General features: G+C 45.8%; 1 protein-coding gene across 4 annotated transcripts in view; it reads left to right on the top strand.

Annotated features, from left to right (window-relative positions):
• Positions 1 to 471: 471 nt before the first annotated feature.
• The window catches only part of DIDO1 (death inducer-obliterator 1), a 55,145-nt gene continuing 38,581 nt past the window's right edge, over positions 472 to 17,035 (top strand). Inside the window, exons 1-2 of one of the 4 annotated variants that reach the window (XM_069953659.1) lie at positions 472 to 492; positions 16,518 to 16,631. The gene's annotated coding sequence lies outside the window, so the exon portion shown is untranslated. Of the gene's footprint in view, positions 493 to 6,284; positions 6,482 to 16,517; positions 16,632 to 17,035 lie in introns of those variants that run through there. The other 3 variants (XM_069953660.1, XM_069953657.1, XM_069953656.1) reach the window with 3 other exon arrangements.

Genomic DNA, 17,035 nt, shown 5'->3' with positions numbered 1-17,035 from the left:
CCTATACTTTGGTGAGGAAGCAGAGACAGAGAGTACTCCTCCCCCCTAACCAGGTCCAACGTAGACAAACACAATATCCACATATGACCAGGGGCGGGCTGGGCCGGGGGTCAGGGGGGCATTTGCCTCCCTGGCTGGTCTGCCCCCAGCACATTATAGGGCCGCCCCGTGCCCTCTGACAGCTTGTTTACAGACTCAGGGTCCTGCTGTGGTCGCTTACCGCACCAGCCCTCTCCTGTTTTTTTATCACCTGAAGACGGCTGCTGGTGGTCGATGAAGCCCCGCCCCCATGACGGCAAGCCCCGCCCCCTGTACGAACTATAAACCTATGGGGCGTATAGTTAACAGAACACTGCTCTGCAAGTCAGTGTTTTGACTGCAGGCGGTGTTCTTCCTCCGGCCACTAGAGGTCGCTCTCCTCCCCAGCTGTCACTCCTGCCTCTTAGCTAGAGAGCCTGAAAACAGAAAAGATGGTGTTCTGCAGGAAGCAAGGTACTGTACCTATACAAGAGCAGGCCTACACAGCAGGACATAAAGCAGGTGTAGGGATCCTTGGCTCTCCAGCTCTTGCAAAACTACAACTCCCATCATGTCTGGACAGCCATTAGCTGTTCATACATGATGGGAGTTGTAGTTTTGCAACAGCTTAATTGCCAAGGTTCCCTACCACTGACATAGAGGATACATATATACAGGAGGAGACCCACACAGGAGACATATATACCGCATTACATACAGTATATATATATATATATATCTACAGGAGTAAATAGAGGATACATATAAGTATGTGTGTTAGTTTTCTTGTTTTGTTATTATTTTTACTAATGTGGGCACACATGTGAGGCATTTTAAAGGGGTACCCTAGCATTTTTATTTTATGGCTGGGGGGGGGGTGTATTTTATTATGTGGCCGGTCACTTACCTCCCTGGTTCCAGCGCCGTGTCCCAGATCGCGCCGCCCCCTTCGCCTGTCCCGCTGCCACCTCCTGGTCTGAGCTGCGGCTTGAGACGTCACGTCTGGCCTGGAGTACCCCTTTAAGGAGGGATAAACCATGGGTGGGGGATTGCCTGGGGGGGGGGGGGGATTTTGAGAGCAAGAATGGTAAAAGCTATGGTGAAAAAAGAGAAACCCCAGTTTCCCAGCATCTTGTAGTCAGTATAATGAAAATGACCCAACTTTCCCAGCATCTTATACTCAGTATTTCACCCAGCTTTTCCAGCATCTTGTAGGGAGTATGATGGAGGTCACCCAGCTTTTCCAGCATCTTGTAGGGAGTATGATGGAGGTCACCCAGCTTTTTCAGCATCTTGTAGTGAGTATGATGGAGGTCACCCACTTTTTCGAGGATCCTGTAATCTGTATGCTAGAGGTCACCCAGCTTTCCCAGCATCTTGTAGTCAGTATGATAGAGGTCACCCAGCTTTTCCAGCATCCTATACTCAGTATGATGGAGGTCACCCAGCTTTCCAGCATCTTGTAGTCAGTATGATTGGGGTCACCCAGCTTTCCCAGCATCTTGTAGACAGTATGATGGAGGTCACCCAGCATCTTGTAGTCTGTATGATGGAGGTCACCCAGCTTTTCCAGCATCCTATACTCAGTATGATGGGGGTCACCCAGCTTTCCCAGCATCTTGTACTCAGTATGATGTAGGTCACCCAGCTTTTCCAGGATCTTGTAGTCAGTATGGTGGAGGTCACCCAGTTTTCCCACCATCTTATACTCAGTATGATGGAGGTCACCCAGCTTTCACACTATCGTTTATTTAGTATGATGCGGTCACCCAGCTTTCCCACCATCTTATACTAAGTATGATGGAGGTCACCCAGCTTTCTCAGCATCTTGTACTCAGTGTGATGTGGTCTGCTAGCTTTCCCACCATCTTATACTCAGTATGATATGGTCACCCAGCTTTGCCAGCATCTTATACTCAGTGGCCCGTAGTCTCTGGGAGCTGGACAGTAAATCTATACTGTGCAGCTAAAAACCATACAGCACAATCTTACTAATTGGGAGCACTCTAGCCCTTACATCAGTGCAGGGTCAGTAGATGGCACCCCGGACCTGTACTTCTGCTAGCGGCAGTGTTCCAGTTTGGATAATGTCTCCAGCCCTTCCTGTCATTTGTGACCAGAGAATTCCTATTGCTCTGTGTGAAGGGGACAGAAGTCACTTTGTCAATGTAAGTCTATGGGACGGTTCCGTGTCATTGATGAGCTGTCCGATATATTTATACAGGAAAGTGAGAATTCACTATTCACAAATGACTGGAAGGGCTGAAGATGTTACTGTTGGAACATCGCCGCTGAAAGAAGTATGGGAGCGGGTGGCCATCTACCTTCCCCGCACTGATGCAGGGAATAGTGGTCCTTGAAGGATGGGCCGCTAGCTGGCTACTAATGGGCCAGTGCTGTGTGCTTGCCCCCCAGGCTAAAATTTGCCAGCCAGCCCCTGCATATGACCTTTGTGTCCACATATTCTGACAACAGCAGAGGGGTATCCGGAATTATCCAGAGGGAATGGCATTGTTTAGCTAAAGCTTTTCCACATTTAGGGCCAGTTCACACTGAGTAAAGACGGCATAATTCCGCGGCGGACCTTTCCGCCGCGCTCAGTGTGCTGCTGTAAGTAAATGGAAAGGGCGTGCGCTCGTCCGCTCCCTCTCCGCTCAAAGAACTAACATGTTAGTTCCTTGAGCGGAGAGCGATCTTGCTCAGTGTGAACTGGCCCTTATTTAGGAATTTAGAATCTGCCCACATAAGGCATACTGCCAGGTGACTAATTTGAAGGCCACAGTAGTAAGAGGGAATGTGTCACCTACATTTTTTTTTACTGAATAGAGTCAGATACTAAAAGTTGTTATTTTACTGTAATCTGTTTCTATTTTCTGACTGTAATTTTTTTTTTAATTTAACTTTTTACACATTGTTATGGGGGCTGCCTTCTTGCCTGGGCTGTTCTTAACAGCATTTAGTGACATGCTTTACAGCAAGACTCTTGGACACAGAGGACAAAAGGCAGAGTCTGTCCCCTTGAGACATATGGGAACCATTCCTTAGTGTGTTCTGTGACTTCTGAAGAGTTCATTCCACAGGATGCTGCTATTGTCTCCTCTATCTATTGGTGTAACATGTTGTTGTAAGGCTATGTTTCCACTTTGTTCTTATGAAGAAAAGAACGGACGCTGATTGCAATGAAATCAGTGTCCACTCTTTTCTGCAGCAATTCAATGCAATCGGACAGCGTTATTTTAATGTCTGCTCTTTAGAATAATGAATAATAAAATAATGAACATGCCTATTATTTCCGGACGGTGTTGACGCGGCTCCAATAGAATCAATGGAGCTATGTGAAAGGGGGACGGGGGTTTACTCCCACTCCAGTGCTTCAGCCCGGGCCGAGAATAGAACTGCGCCATAGGCGGGAGCGGGGCCGCAGTAAAAAGAAAAAAGGACCGCGGCACCGGCTTCCCCACGCCAGCGCCGTTCTATTAATATGCTACACTTAAGGCAAATGTACCTGATCCATAAACACAAAGCATTGACAGGAGAATATGACCGAAGCCACAGAGTCACAAAATAAAGCATTAAATTATTGTCAATAGTAGCCTATGGTTGTGAGACACATCAGAGTGCTAAAGTGGTGGGCCATAACAAGAGAAATGTAAACAGAAAAATTATCAGAAGGTAAAAGAGGATAAGAAATAAAGGAAAGAAGAGACAGGAGAAGAAGGGTGGAGGGCATCAGCTAGATTGCGATAGGCATCAGAGGATTGGAACCAGCAGAACCATGTCTTGTCTACTTCTTAGGTCCTCCATGCGTTGAGTTAGGGCAATTTTGGCTAGCCATTCTGACATGGATGGGGGGCAGGGACTTCCACTTACGGGGGATAACTGTTTTTGCTGCTTGGAGCAGGTGACGGGTCAGGGATTTTCGGGAACAGACATATTAAGCATATATGGTAGAGTGGCCTCAGGGGAATCAGGGATGACGACTTCTGTGACTGATTTGATAATTTGTAGAACCTATGCCCAGAAGTTTCTAAGAGAGGGGCACGCCCACCAAATGTGTGACATGGTTCCTGTAGCAAAGCCGCAGGAGATCTATTATTATTTTGCACCATTGTTCCATTGATTATGATGAAAAATATTTCATATATGTATATTACTGTATGATATTATATTATAGACATTCGTTTATGTTCCTCTTACACTGTATATGTGATTGTTATATATGAATATATTAGTATTACCTGATTTGAATTATTGATATAGTGTGAATTTTACTTGTGTATCTATTCTTTTGCTGTGGACACTGACGTATATGCCTGAAAAAGGGCGCACAGTCGAAGCTTTGCATTTCCTAGTGTGAATAAATGCAACCATTTTCAAGTTGAAAGTGCTGTCTCGATCTTTGGATATTAATCCTATATGGGCCTGGGTCCAGTCCGGTGAGGCGTGTACAGTATCTGATCCAGTGCTGCTGACCTTGTTTATATTGCAGAAATAGTGCTACTCTTCGTGTATCCTGATAAAGGTATCTGAAACAACAGGTATGGTGGCGTTTTTACAGCAGACAAAGCCCTGGTTAGATTGATGAATGGCAGATGCCGCTATGAGGTCTATACAATGTATACAACAACTCTGTCACAGCAAAGTTTCTTGATCCTTGCAAAATGAAAATTTGAAAAACAGCTTTGGACATGGTAATGTACATTATACATCACTGAATGTTAGTCAATAACTGTGTTAGGGTAGAAACACACACACACACCTGATGTGAATTCGCAGCGAAGTACTCTGCAGATCCCTTGCCTGTCATTTTCAATGAGAATACATACTCCCAGCGGAATTGATGTCCCGCTGAGAGTATGTAAGTGACAGCCCGCTTGATCCCCGTCAGCCGCTACATACATTACCGGGTCTGCGCTTCGGCTTGTTTCGGGGCTCCTGGCGTCTGGACGTCCCGCTTACCAATCAGTGGCTGCGGCAGGGCAGCACACTGATTGGCTGAGCGGGGCGTCCAGCTGGGAACCCCCGAAGCAAGCTGTAGAGTGGAGCAGGTAATGTATGTACCGGCCGATGGGGACCAAGGGGGCTGTCACATACTCTAAGTGAAATGTTAAAAGGGTTATTCAGTGCTACAAAAACATGGCCACTTTTCCGCCTCTCTTGTTTTCAGATTGGGTGGGGTTTGGGACTCAGCTCCATTGAAGTAAATGGAGCTTAAAGGGGTTATCCAGCGCTACAAAAACATGGCCACTTTCCCCCTACTGTTGTCTCCAGTTTGGGTGGGGTTTTGAAACTCAGTTCCATTAAAGTAAATGGAGCTTAAAGGGGTTATCCAGCGCTACAAAAACATGGCCACTTTCCCCCTACTGTTGTCTCCAGTTTGGGTGGAATTGTGAAACTCAGTTCCATTGAAGTAAATGGAGCTTGATTGCAAACCGCACTTCAACTGGAGACAACAGTAGGGGGAAATGTGGCCATGTTTTTGTAGCGCTGGATAACCCCTTTAATCCTGCTGCGAGTATGTATTCTCATTGAAAATGATAGGCAAGGGATCTGTTGTCTCCAACAAGGGATCTGTTGTCTGTTGGCTGCATCAAATTTGCAGCGTGAAATCCGCTGTGTGTGTTTCTTCATATATTTTGGGGTGTGTTCACACGTACAGGATCCGCAGCAGATTTGATGCTGCAGATATTAATGTAGCTAAGGCCGCATTCACACGTTCCGTGTTCTGTACAGAGAACGGACGTGAAATGCATGGACTGGACTCCACCTCCGCCCGGGCAGCTTCTGTAATTAGATGCTGGGAGCGGGGGAACTGTATACCTATGTGCCGCGCTGTATTGAAGCAGCCGCGCGGCTCTGATTACAGTAAGGCACATAGGCATACAGTTCCCCCGCTCCCAGCATCTAATTACAGAAGCTGCCCGGGCGTAGGTGGAGTCCATTACATGCATTTCACGTCCGTTCTCCGTACAGAACACGGAACGTGTGAATGCAGCTCAAATGACTGAACACAGCATCAGATTTGTTGCGGATCCTGTATGTGTGAACATATACGTATAGAGTAGCACAAAAACGCAGAGTAAATTGGTATTACCCAGCATTCCTAAAACATGCCTCGTGATATTATTTTTAAGCATTATTTTTGACTGACATAAAAACTATGTACAGTAATTGACTCTGCGCATGCGTGACCGCCATTTTCCCTGCACCGCTTTCCCTATGGCCCTGACGAGACAGGAGCTTGGAGACGCTAGTGCGCATGCGCGGTGCAGCCGCCAGCAAGGGGGGGGAGCTCGTTGGCACTTCCTCTAACAGCCCGTGCGTTGGAGCCGCAGAGACCCCGCCGTTGAGAAGCTAATGGCGCCGGTGGCTTTCGTCTAGTGAGAGACTCGGGGTCGTGAGGTGAGCGGGTCGTAGCTGGGACCAGGATTGGAAGACGGAGACTTGAAGACAGTAATAGACGGTAATAGAGGAATCTTTGGAGCTGAAAGCGACGAGAGCCGAGGCCTGAGAGGAGACGCGGGGCGGGTAATGGCGGACGCAAAATGGACGGCTGTCGTGTGAGGCGTCCACGTTTTAGTCAGGAAAACGTCGCGGGAAGGTGGCGCAGCCCTGCTGAGGGGTATTAGAGGGTGTGAGGGGTTAGGTGTGTATGGGAGGGGCACCCCGAAATTCTCTTCACATACAGATGGGAGGTGACGCTGTGTGGATTATATGAGGACATTGTGGGAGGATGAGGGGGATTTACCTCATGTGGGGGAGATGGGGTGTAATAAGGGACACTAATGGTGGAAAACAGACCCCCTGGGTAACCATAGTTATGTAGAAAATAGTTATTTTGTCATGTATGAAAGTGGGATAATATCCGAGGGGCTTGTCTGGAGTGGACGTTCCCAACGCCATAGATTTTGCTGTTTTTTTTTCTTTTTTGTTGCAATTTAACCCCACACGATGAAGGTCACTGGTGTGAGCGCTGCAGCTTACTGGTTACTCTCGCTGTGATCTACAATGGCCGTACAGTATGTAGGTGCGATCCTCCGCAGCTTTGTCCCCTGCACTTTAAGGGTACGTTCACACTTACCGGATCCGCAGCAGATTTCATTTAAATAACTGAACACAGCATCAAATCTGCTGCGGATTCCTGTAGGTGTGAACGCACCCTTAAAGGGGTTATCCAGCGCTACAAAAACATGGCCTCTCTTCCCCCTATTGTCTCCAGTTTAGGTGCAGTTTGCAAATAAGCTTCATTTACTTCAATGTTTCAAAACCCCACCCAATCTGGAGACAACAGTAGAAAGTGGCCATGTTTTTTTTAGCCCTTTAACAGGACGACGCTGCAGAGCCTTTCACCGGCCCTACTAATAGTACAGTGATGGAAGGTACCAGCAGAGTAACCAGAGACCCTAGCACTCACACCAGCTGAAGGGAGTCACCTAGCTCCAGATAGAATGGATAACCCATTTTTAAAGGGAACCAATCAGCCCTATTGGGCTGATATGGTTCCCAGGAGCGCTGTATAAAGCACCTGCAGCAGCCATGGCACATACCGCGCATGTACCCAGGAGCTTTATACCGGAGAAAAAAGTGTTATTCTCAGGGCGTGTGACAGACACGGGCGGGGAAGTAGTCATCTGGGTGGCTCCCCACCTGTGTCTAGTCACTGCGCTCTGCCTGTCAGTGCGCTCAGAGGGGACGATTGACAGACAGAAAGGTCTGTTACTGGCCTCTCTGTCAATCATCCTGCGGAGCGCGGTGAGTAGACACGGGGGGAGCCGCCCAGATGACTACTTCCCGGCCCTGTCTGTCACGCGCACCGAGAATAAAACTCTTCTTTTTCCGGTATAAAGCTCCTGCAGCTGCGGCGGGGCTTTATACAGCGCTCCTGGGAACCATATTAGCCCAATTGGGCTGATTGGTTCCCTTTAAAGGGAACAGGCTAATATTTTAGTAAGGGAAGGTAATAATTTAAGGTGATCGTATTTTTATTTCTGTGTATTGGCTAATTGTTACGCAGTTACGGTCTATACTAGGAAATGTCCTATTTATTGGCGGAATGGATTGCAACTGTAAAACTACGGATAGTGTCGGAAACCCTATAGAAATTAATGTTTCCTAAATTGGGGATCCACATTTATGGACTAATTTATAGGGACCTAACTAGAGATGAGTGAATCAGATTTGTTTTGCTTCTTAAGAAACAGAACTGATCTGCGCTTATTTACTTTAGGCTGCTGGCTTCCTGCAGAGGGAGGATACCACCCGGGGACCGTTTGAAAAACATGGATACAGCCTGTATATATGTTTTCCAGGCGGCCCCCCAGGCAATATTATCCCCCTGCACAGAGTCTGCAGCCTGAGGGAGATGAGCGCTGATCAGTTGTGCTTCCTAAAATCGTCCCGTGAAAAAGAAAGCAACGATCAGCCGACATCGTTCAAGTCGGCTGATTGTTGCAGTCGTTTGTTTTTCAAACATGTTGAAAAACTAGCCACTGTGATAGTAGTGATCTGCTGCCGTCGCTCTGTGGAATAGGAGCGGTGGCAGCAGACCGTTGCAATGTGCTGCCCAGACGATGTAGCTGACAGCGCTCGTTTGCCCCTCTGTCGGCCCGTGGAATAGGGGCTTAAGAAGCAATAAAAGTGATTTGCCTATCTCTAGACATAAGCAGATTTAATCTATCCTGCTATTATCAGCTTACTGCCTTTTTACTCACTGCTGCTTTTCCTGAGGTGCTGGGGGAAACTGGGGGAAGCTTCCCAGTACCGGATCCAGCTTTTCCCAGAACCCGGGGAGGAGCGGCAGTGAGTTAAAAGGCAGATGGCTGATTCTTGGTTTGACAAGATACCAACCTTAAGGGTCCGTTCTCACTACGTACATGCACTCCACCATCCGCCCAAAGAATTGACATGTCCGTTCTTTGGGCGAATTGTAGAGTGCACGTGAGACATCCTATTGAATTAATGCAACAGCTAGAACTTCAAGCGGACTCCGCTTAAAATTCCAAGCAAATTCCGTAGTGTGAACGGATCTTTAGAGGAACTGAGTATATAAAGGGTGCAGGTAAAGTTTATAGGTTAGTTTTTGGGTGCAGTTATAATGGGTTTGATTGCAACTAACAAGAGATTGTCACATGGCAGTGAAAACACTTTTGCCCACCCACAGTTTACACTTAGGGTCCTATTCCACGGGCCGAGGAGGGCCCGATCAACGATGTAAACGAGCGTCGATCTGCTAGATCGCCGCTCGTTTACTGGGCCTATTCCACGGCCCGATGATTGTTGAGCGAGGGCTGCAGGGACATCGTTACCAATATCCTTGCAGCATCATACATTACCTGTCCAGGCTTCTTCCCGCGCTGTCTTCATCCCCGGGTCCCGCGCGCTCTATCTTCAGAATGGCCGGTCAGCTGACAGGCCACACTCAGCCAATCACAGGCCGCGGCGGTCCCGGCCTGTGATTGGCTGAGCGCTCCGTCAGCTGACCGGCCATTCTGAAGATAGAGCGTGTGGGACCCGGGGATGAAGACAGCGCGGGAAGAAGCCTGGACAGGTAATGTATGATGCTGCTTGTTAAATTGTCGGTCGCCCGCTGCGCACGACTATTCAACTGTAGCAATGCGCGGTAGGGGAATGATGATTTTAGGTCTGGCCCTAAATGATCGTTCTCTCTATTTCACCGAGCGATAATCGGTGGAATCGGGCCAAATGGGGACGATCCGGCCAATTATCGTTACTGTGGAATAGGGCCCTTAGTTGATCTTTCATGTGTTTTCAGCGAGGAGCAGAGTCTGGCAGCAGATTCTCCCCAAATATAAAAATGGTTCAGTTTTTCGGAAACTAGAAAATGAACTGGCATGTTGGATTTGGACATTCCCGATCTCATTGTTCTCTGGAATATAGACTGCCTTCCCAGGTGCTCAACTGAGGTAGATGTGGGTGTCCAGAGAGAGAGCCATTGGTTGAACAAATGTTTGGCCAACAGCTATGTGTAAGGAGTGTGGTGAAATCCCCTGAATATTATCCTAGTATCCTTGCACTCTGTACACTTGTTGCCCTTGGTTCAGGATTGGTCTGCTTTTGTCTGTTACTTGTGGCCTAGTAGTAGAGACAGGCGACTTTGCCCTTTGTATTATGGCAGGCAGAGCCTATATTGATCCAGCCATTGGCTGCTCGCCTTGCATTCTTGGTAACAGTTGTCATAGAGGATCGTGCACCACAGTGATCTCACATACTGACTGTACGTGTGCCTACTACTGTAACTTCTCATTCAGTTTGGGAAAGGTTATCAACGCTCTTGAATGCTTTTTTTTTTTTTTGCTTTTTCATGGTACAAAAAACTAAGGTCTTAATTAAAAAATATTGTTCATTTTATATGTTACAGCTCTCAGCAGTGTCCTATTGCTAAAGAGGTTGGCCATGTTATAGTACAGTATTAGTAAGTGTACTCACTGGATTATCTGGTAGCAGCTCCCTGTGTACCCAATAGAGCTAAAATCAAACTCCTCTCCTCCAGGCTGTGCTGCCCTCCTCTATAAAAATGGGAAGTTGCTAGGTAAAATGGCTTTCAGGAGGAACTATACCTGTGATGTCAGTGACATTGGCAAAAATTTGATCCGTAATTCTGACATCACCGGTGTAACATCTACAAATTACGGATGCTTCAATAGACTTATATTCTTGTGTCCGTGCCACAGTTACGGTCTGCGCTAGGACACCTTTTAGGCATATTGATGACCACATCAAGTGCCCGTGCACTTTGCCTTAAAGCGTAACTGTCACATTTTTTTTTATTGCAGAAATCAGTAGTATAAGCGATTTTAAGAAACTCTGTAATAGGTTTCATCAGCCAAAAAAGCCTCCTTCTGTACTCAAGAAGCAATCTCCCAGCCTCCCCCCCTGACTTCTTATCTGTGCATTATCAGGCAAACACGTCTTTATTACAGAGAAGCCAGTGAAGACCTCTGCTCTCTCCATTGTAAGCCTATGAAGGGGGGAGGGGCTGAGGGAGATGAGGGAGCAGGAAGAGGTGACATGAAGGTCAGCTGTTGGTAGACTCTCTGGGCACCTAAAACCGCTAAATTCAGGTGTCAGAAAGGTCAGTGCTTATCTATGAACTTACTGAGAGAAGATTGCAGGGTGTTGTGCTGTGCAGGACTGCTCCGTGCTCAGTCACTCCTAACAGCCCCTCCCCTCTCCATAGCCACATAATGGAGACAGAAATCCTGCTTCATTTGATGTGAGGGGGGGAGGCTGGGAGATTGCTTTTTCAGTCCAGAAGGAAACTCTTTTAGTACATAAAACCTATTACAGAGTTTCTTAAAATTGCTTGTACTATAGATATTTATTGTTTTCAGAAAAATGTAAGATTTTGAGACTCCGTCGACATGTTGTTGGAGAGGAGGGTAGGGTGTGATGGGTTTGCATTGCCCAATCATTTTGTTCTCGCAGGGATATGCTGGCGCCAGCCCAGTTTTTATGCAGCTTCAGTAACTGTTGGCTAGACAATCATTCTCCTGTCCTCCCAATACACATGTTGACATGACTGAATGGTTCATGTTTTCTGTGGAGAGCGGAGACTGTTCTGGCGCCAGCTTATACCTCAGAGAACAAAGGGGTCAAGCAAGATTGATTTTTATTGCCTGACACCTTTGTTTATGTAAGGGTAGGCCGGTGGGTTCAGCCATCTTTAGTATAAAGTGTGCGGGGGCCTAAAAGTAAATTTGTCAGCTACGATTCAGGTTCTAAAGGTGACACATGGTGACTTTCATCTGTGCTTCCAGAATGTAGAAAAATGCTCCCATTTTCCTGTGCTGTATTGACAACTGGACACCTGACATCTCTGGTGGGGTTGCAATTTCAAATTACCACTTAATTGCTGCGCCTGTAAACTAGGCATTGGTTTGGAGCTGCAGTTGCATGTAGTCCCTCCACCCTCTTCCCAGCCATTCACACTTAAAGGGGTTATCCAGCGCTACAAAAACATGGCCACTTTTCCCCCTACTGTTGTCTCCAGTTCAGGTGCAGTTTGCAATTAAGCTCCATTTACTTCAATAGAACTGAGTTTCAAACCCCCACCCAAACTGGAGACAACAGTAGGGGAAAAGTGGCCATGTTTTTGTAGCACTGGATAACCCCTTTAAAACTTTGCATTAGGGGTTATCCAGCATTAGAAAATCATGGTCACTTTCTTCTACAGACAACATAACTCTTGTCTCCAGTTCAGGTGTGTTTTGCACTTAAGCTCCATTCACTTCAAGAGAACTGAGTTGTGAAACCCAAACCAAACTGGAGACAAGAGTTGTGCTGTCTCTGGAAGAAAGTGGCCATGTTTTTCTAATGATGGGAAAACCCCTTTTAAGTTCCTACCGCTCAGGCTGCCAATCAGGCATGAGTGGCTGGGAAGAGGGCAGATGCAGCATAACTACTTGTTGCTGTAGCTCTGCCCCAATTCCTAGTTACCTGGTGTCGGGAGCAGTGATTAAAGAGTGACTTTAGGAATAGCAGTTACCAAAGGTTCAAGGTTCAGGTTCACTTGGCCGCTTCCCTTTACCAGGGTCAGCAGTTAGGAGTGTGAATTGAGGCTTTGGTTTTCCCTCTGTGGAGCAGTAAAGGTCCTACCTTTTCTCATAGCCGACACTCCTCTTCCTTCCTCGGGCCACCTCGGAATCATTCCTTTCAGATTCTAGAGGGTACTGGGTGCATGTTAAAAACATTGTGTGTGGGCGAAGCCACACCCTTATGCGATATTCGTGACAAATAGGGGGCCACACTTTGTATAATAAAGTCCAGGACTTTATAGCACTGCATGTTCTATTCATTCTGTAAAATAAGTCTTCAGGATTATGAACTCAGTCTTAAAGGGATTGTCCAGATTAGGAAACTATAGTTGCTTTTGTCCAAAAAACAAACAAAAAAACACCACACCTGTCAGATTGTAATACCACACACAAACTGATACCTAGAGTGGCACTGTTTCTAGAAGAATGCAGCTATGTTTTTTTCTAATCCTGGACAAACCTTTAAAAAAATAAATATATATTATATAGATATAGATAGCTAGGTATAGAGATTAGGTCAGCTTATAGGATTTAATGAGATATAAGCGATGTTGCTTATTTGGTAGATCTCTCTCTCTCCTGCAGTAAAACTGCAATGTGAGGACAGAGCCTTGGCTGTGTGGCCACACTTGTGATCAGAATATGATTTAGACCACAATCCCATTTTTTCCCCAATAGCAGTGTGGTGTGCATGGTATTGGCTGCATCCTGATTGCAAATGTGACGGCACATTTTCTTCATTTTCAATTCTTTTTCTTTCAAATCAACTGATGTCAGAAAGTTTTATATAGATTTGTAATTTACTTCTATTAAAAAATCTCTAGTCTTCCCATGCTAGAATTATTCACAGAATAACACACATTACAAAGTTATACAACTTTGTAATGTATGTTATGTCTGTGAATGGCCCCCTTCCCCGTGTCCCACCACTCCCACCCGTGTACCCGGAAGTGTGGTGCGCTATACTCACCTGTCACGTGCCGACCCCCGTCTCCGATCTTCATTCAGTGACGTCTTCTTCGGCCGGCGAACAGCTCCGTCTGTTCCGAATGCCGGCCGCCCTCTGCAGCATCATCCGATGCTTGGCTGCAATTGGCTGAGCATAACTGTGCTTAGCCAATCGCGACTGAGCAGCTGATGACGCGGCTGCGTCATCAGCCGCTCAGCTGTGATTGGCTTAGCATAACTGTGCTCAGCCAATCGCGGCTGAGCACAGTTGTGACGCGGCGGAGGGGGGACGGGCGGCAGCAACTCGGCCGTCCATCTGAAGATGACGTTTGGCACAAAATGGCGGACGGCCCTCGACACGGATCAGGTATGTATAATGCACCCACACTTCCGGGTACACGGGTGGGGGTGATGGGACACGGGGAAGGGGGCCATTCACAGACATAACATACATTACAAAGTTGTATAACTTTGTAATGTGTGTTATTATGTGAATAATTTTTTAGTGCCGCACTACCCCTTTAATTTTCTGTCTGACACAGTGCTCTCTGCTGACATCTCTGGCCAAGACAGGAACTGTCCAGAGCAGGAGAGGTTTTCTATGGGGATTCATAGACAACCAAGACAGTTTCTGTCTTGGCCAGAGATGTCAGCAGAGAGCACTGTGTCAGACTGAAAATAAAACAGGGAAGATTTTTTTAATAGAAGTAAATTATAAATCTATATAACTGATATCAGCTGATTTGAGTCAAAGATTTTCGCCGGACAATCCCTTTAACTTGGCACGATGTGCGGATCATTACTGATTTACAGTGTATTTTCAATGCTCGACCAATCCTATGACCAGGCCACATAAAGAATTGTTTGTGCCATTGTTAAATGCATTATCGATCACACATCCCATGTTTGGACAGGGATTAGAGATGAGCGAACCGGGTTCGAGTCGATCCTAACCCGTAAGTTCGGCATTTGATTAGCTAGGGCTGCTGAACTTGGATAAAGCTCTAAGGTTGTCTGGAAAACATAGATACAGCCAATGACTATATCCATGATTTCCACATAGCCTTAGGGCTTTATCCAACTTCAGCAGCCACCGCTAATCAAATGCCGAAAGTTCAGGTTCGGATCGACTCTAGCATGCTCGAGGTTCGCTCATCTCTAACAGGGATATTTGTGGCCAATAACTTAAATGGCCACACAAAAGAAAGACTAAAGCCCCTATTACACGGGGCGACAAGAGGGAGCAAATGAGCGCCAACCTGTCAGGTCAGCGCTCGCTTGCTCCTCGGTCCCTGCTCGCTGCCAGCGCTATAACACGCATCTTCACTACACTAAGAAATTATCGGACGTAATGGGGCTTAAGGGTGTGTTTACATGGGCAGATTTCTTTTACAGTTGAAGCGAAATCCAGGAACAGGCTAAACAGAGGACAGGTCATAAACAAAAGATTGACATTTCTTCTATTTTCAAATTCATTGCTTTGGCTTCAATAATCTGCCAGATAAATCTGTCTGTGTAAACAAACCCTAAACCAGCGAATGAACAAGGTTGAAACATAAAAAGGACTGATTGAATCTTCAGGGTACATTGCTGTGTGTGGGCACATATGACTAGTGCTTCCTGTTTTCCATGTGTTTTTTTTTTTTTTCTTCAAGAACAAAAGATCACAGAGCACAAAATCTCATGTATTTTTTTTCCTACTTTCTGATGAATTTTTCCAGTTAGTACTGTATACATAGTGTGGTATTTTCTTTGTTGCTATAGTATTTGTGTATTATGGAAATGAATCTTTCGTTCATTAAAGAAGTCCGGTGAAAATTTTTATTAAAGTATTGTATTGCCCCCAAAAGTTATACAAATTACCAATATACACTTATTACGGGAAATGCTTATAAAGTGCTTTTTCCCTGCACTTACTACTGCATCAAGGCTTCACTTCCTGGATAAGATGGTGATGTCACGACCGGACTCCCAGAGCTGTGCAGGCTGTGGCTGCTGGAGAGGATGATGGCAGGGGGACACAGGGCACTGTAGGGACACTGAGCATCCCTCTGCCATCATCCTCTCCATTAGCCACAGCCCGCACAGCTCTGAGAGTCTGGTTGTGACATCACCATGTTATCTAGGAAGTGACATCACCATGTTATCTAGGAAGTGAAGCCTTGATGCAGTAGTAAGTGAAGGTAAAAAAGCTATTTATGTGCATTCCCATAATAAGTGTATATTGTTGATTTGTGTAACTTTTGGGGGGCAATACAATACTTTTCGCTGGACTTCTCTTTTAACTTACTGTGGGTCCTCTCCATTCATCTCTCCTACAGCTGCCTCCTTATATTGCTTTTTAAATAGCAAATACCCAGTAGTAAAAGTATGACAGGGAGCAGAGAGTGGGGGCGTGCTCGACACCACTACCTCAGCTGCTAAGTTTACAAATAGCATTCAGCAAAACTAAAGGTATTGTTAATTTTATCCCCCTTAGCCTTGCAGTCCATTTAACGTATCCATTTTCAAATTGTCAACCACGGTTTTGTATACACTAACAAAAGAAACGCATCCATTTTGGTCAGTTTTTTTTTTTATTTTTTTGTATATATAATGGAAGTCAAAGGAAAAACATATCTGAATGGATTGCACACAATTGCACCCATGCTTGCATTTGTTTTGATCTCCCCCCCCCCCCCCCCACCAAAAAAAAATAAATGTATATTTTTAACGGACTGCAAAAACACAGTGTTAGCCCAGCCTAACGCCTATTTGCCCCAGTATGCAGTTAAAAATGTGATAAGGAGCTGACAGATTATAACCTGTAGATTTTACTTTCTGATTTGTGTATGAAGTCTGCAGCTACACTACATGTGAACTAACCTTAAGGTGCCTTTTTGGTTAGGAACTTTGCTTGTGGTCACGAAACCCATTTCATTGTTTTTCTCCTCTTTTACTCTTTACATCTGTTATGCATTGCCAATAGGTTTGTTGTTTCCCCCCCCTTTCTTACAGGACACCACCCCTAGTGGGAAGTGCTAACCTCTGAGTATAAAGGGTTAGACGAGCCTACATGTCATTACTGTGCCCTTCACGATGGATCAAGGATGATGTCTTCATGAAGCTCAGGTAAAAGGCTTATCTCTGTAATGCGCATATATACTTTTTGGGCTTGCTTTGTGTTGTGAGCATAAAGTAGTTTATTTCTTAGAAATATGCAGTCTGTTTTGTGTTTGGGTGTGTGAGCCTTTAAGAGTACATTTACATGTCAAATAACTTGTGCATTTCTCTGGCAGAAATCTGTATTTGACCCTCAGATTTCTTCCTGCAAACTGCACATTTGTGAGATCCCTGAGGCCGATCTTTGGATTTTGTGCACAGAATCCTTAGCAAATGAGTGTCATTTGCTGCGGAATGTAAACCTTGTGGGAAAAACTGTTGCCCCAAAAACGATTGTCCTTAAAGGGGTTGGCCACTTTATAGTAAAATAGTTCAGTGTACAGTATTAGTAAGTGTACTCAATATATATACTG

The sequence above is a fragment of the Dendropsophus ebraccatus genome, chromosome 14, assembly GCF_027789765.1.
Source record: "Dendropsophus ebraccatus isolate aDenEbr1 chromosome 14, aDenEbr1.pat, whole genome shotgun sequence".
NCBI classification, from domain to species: Eukaryota; Metazoa; Chordata; class Amphibia; order Anura; family Hylidae; genus Dendropsophus; species Dendropsophus ebraccatus.
Note: the sequence above shows the minus strand (reverse complement) of the source record. Positions and strands in the feature narration are given on the sequence as shown.